The sequence below is a fragment of the Tenebrio molitor genome, chromosome 3, assembly GCF_963966145.1.
Source record: "Tenebrio molitor chromosome 3, icTenMoli1.1, whole genome shotgun sequence".
NCBI classification, from domain to species: domain Eukaryota; kingdom Metazoa; phylum Arthropoda; class Insecta; order Coleoptera; family Tenebrionidae; genus Tenebrio; species Tenebrio molitor.
The window spans coordinates 8908092-8911387 of record NC_091048.1 but is presented as its reverse complement, the minus strand read 5'-3'; the positions used below and the strand labels follow the sequence as shown (position 1 = coordinate 8911387).

The 3296-nt window shown below is 32.9% G+C and overlaps 1 long non-coding RNA gene across 2 annotated transcripts; it reads left to right on the top strand.

Moving 5' to 3' along the window:
- Window positions 1-799: 799 nt before the first annotated feature.
- LOC138127166 (uncharacterized) lies at window positions 800-2198 on the top strand. Of its 2 annotated transcripts, XR_011158131.1 has the most exons (3): window positions 800-1125; window positions 1191-1321; window positions 1378-2198. It is a non-coding gene; the product is annotated as an uncharacterized lncRNA (long non-coding RNA). The 2 variants fall into 2 exon arrangements; XR_011158130.1 differs by having other exon boundaries at window positions 800-1321.
- Window positions 2199-3296: the final 1098 nt, after the last annotated feature.

The following is a 3296-nucleotide window of genomic DNA, read 5'->3' as shown; positions in this document are numbered from 1 at the left end:
TAGCAGGTAGTGAACGGTAAGGGATTAGCGCTGGTGATAAGAATGATCGGGTTGAGTGATGAAAGTATCATTTTTATAATCCATGTTGGAAAAAAATTTTAGTTTAATTATTTCTTTAAAAGCGTCAGCATGGAAACTGAGTGAAAAAGTGCGAGATGTTTTCAAAAGTTTTTTTATTGCAAAAATAGATATACCATGAGTTCTTTTTTATGACTAGATAATATTATTGTTTAATATAAAAACAGTGCTAGGCTTTGTAATTTTCACAAAAATAAAATTAACAGGGGATTGAAAAATTAGCATATAAAACCCTATGGCCAGTCTTAAAAAAAACTCACTGTATACTCATATCATGTACACAAATTTTGATTTACCCTTTTAAATAAAATTGTTTCTCCCTCTCATCAATGTATTTATTGCCAATTTCAAGCAAAATACTCGCCATAATTATCTAGTCCGGCTACGACTCGTCGACTACCTATCGCAGTAATCCCCGATAACCTCGGGAGGAACTCGTCCGTTAAAAAGGGTTATGCAGGTAAAGAAGTGACCATCGGGAGGAACTCGGATACGCCCTTCTATTCACTTTACCTAGGTCTAACCCTGTTCCTTTTCTTAGCTGAATCTTAGCTGGACACTTATTTTCATTCATTTTTTTAGTAAGACCAGACCATATTAAGTATTCTTTTCAAGTTGAAAACTTTTGTTAATCTTATTATGAGATCTTACTTTCTGCAACTTTGCGGCTACGACTTCTACACACAGGTTGTTTCCTTTATGGCTGGTTTTGAGGATATATTCTATAGTCTATTTTTTCCTGGTAGGCGCGTGCGTGCGCATTTACAAAATCCTGCAACGAAATGCGACTTTGCTATTGGTTACTTTATTTTTCTACTTACACTAGAGAAATGTGCAATATTACAGTGTTCTGTACTGTCAAGCTGCCATGTTTGTTTCATAGTGTCTTACTTTTCCGTTCGTGTTTTGTGTCTGTTTTGTTTCTGTTTCGTGTCTGTTTTCTGTTGTGTCCGTTTATTTATTAAAAAAACAGGTCATAGTTCTTAGAGGTTAAGAAGTTTTTATATGTCAACAAGATGTCTCAATTTCGATCACCAAACAAACGGCGTAAGTTGGATTTATGCTAACAGCAAGTAACAGTTTTTTATTAATGCATAAATTCATATTTATAGCAAATTTCTCACAAGCCGAGAAGATCTAGAAGAGAAGAGAAGAAAGATCGTTTAAGTATTTCGTGGGATCTGCAAGGATTTTGCCTAGTTAACCAAGACGGCTCAAATGGAAAAAACTGCAGATTATACTGGTATTGATTTCAGATTTGTTTTTGTTTTATCACAGCTTAATTACTTTGTGTTGAAGGTTGTGGATTTAGAACCATTCAACGATACTTGGCGGAAGAAAAGGCACCGAAGAAACCTGATAGCAAATGTATGATTCAATTGGATGAACATCAAAAATATCTCTTTTTCTCTTGCAAGATACATGGTTATTATAAATGATTGTAGTCGAAGCAGGCCATGTCCATGTTATGAAATTTTTGCCGCTTTCATGTGAACTGTCAATTTTTGTCGATGTCACTGTAATTTTTTGTATGTGACAATTTAATGCATACACTAAAAATCCCATAAGCAGCGGTGTTTTTGTCACTATGACAGCGAAAAAAGTTTGCCCTAACTTTTCCAGCGACAAAACGGAACCTAACTTTTGAAAGCGTTTGATTCTAGTAGGTCTGCATCATCGTACTTTTCCGTATTCATTAAATTGTCTTACCGAATTACACTCAAGTTTTTGTTTTTTTTGGATCGAAGTAAACTTTACATTTATAAATTCGAGTTTTGTTGCCAGCAATTAAACTCAAAAAACTGCCAGAGGGAGTTTTTTTCGTTGAATTGCCAGGCAACAACATTCTCATTGAAATGTCAAGTTTACTTCGGCAAAAAAAAGCTCGTGTAATTATAAGTGAAAAGTGCGCTGATGATTATTTTCTTTTATTTTTGTTTTTTAAATTAACGATTGAATCCAAAAGTATCGAGTTATTTTGTACCCAATTAAACTCCTGTATGTATAAAATAAAAATAAAAAATGTTGTACATATAATATTTGTTATCAAATTTTCCACGAGTTTATTCATAAACTTTTTTGTTTACATTTTACAAATTATACAAAAATTAAATCATAAACATGAGTTTTATATGCAACCACAAATACTGATCCCCCTAGATAATATGCAACCAAAAATACTAATAATTCCTGCATCCTGCTAAAAATTTTAGCTATGTGATTCTACCTTTCGGAGATGCGCACGCACGCGCCTACCAGGAAAAAATAGACTTTAGCTTATTTCCTCCATTACATTGGTCTTGAAAGTTTTCTGTTTATATCCTTTCAAGTTTCTCTCTAACATACGATAGAATTTTTTTCAGGATAAAGTTTATCGGAAATTTTTGAAAATTTTGCGAGACCTTGAGTATTCATGTACCATTTGTGCACAAAATATATTTTTTTAAGAAGCCCAACGGTCCTTAAATATTACCTGTTGATTGTGATCGCTTTTCTAAGATACTCATAGTTTTATATTGTCGGATTGTCTAATTACAATTTTTGAAAATTTTCATATTTGAATATTCATGTGTCGTTCTTTAGCACGAAATAGATTTTTTGGAAGAAACCCGTTGGCTGTAAAAATTTTCTCACGCTGATGACAATTGCATTTTATGGGGTAATTCTCATTTCTTATGACAATGAGGCATTTCTTATAAACAATGCAATTCTCTAGATTTCTGTGGGATCCATTTTGTTAATGTTAGTTTAAAAATAAACATGTTATAGATAAGAATCTTCTAGTTAATCTCTTCACAATCTAGACAGCAGCTCTGACTCGTTAGCTTTCAGAAATATCATTATATTTTATATACAGTGTGAACATAAAATTTGAAACAAAATTCATAATACCGCTATGTGATGTTTTTGAGAAAATCGTTTGGACAGGTCGATTTTATTTCGAAAATAGTAGTTTATTCAACGAGTTTGTGTGTAATTTGGGCTTTTTTTGGCATGAGTGGGCCAGTTTAAAACTCGGGTGAAACGAGAGTTTTAAAGGTTCACGAGTGCCAAAAAAAGCCCAAATTACACAAGAACGAGTTGAATACAACGTTTTTTTGTTCGACGAGCCCCTTAAAGGTTCCAAATCGGTGAAAATTTTTAAAATTAGCTTGACGTTTCATTTTGACAAGTTGTCAAATTTATCAAAATCCGTTCACATAGGAGAAAATTCTCAA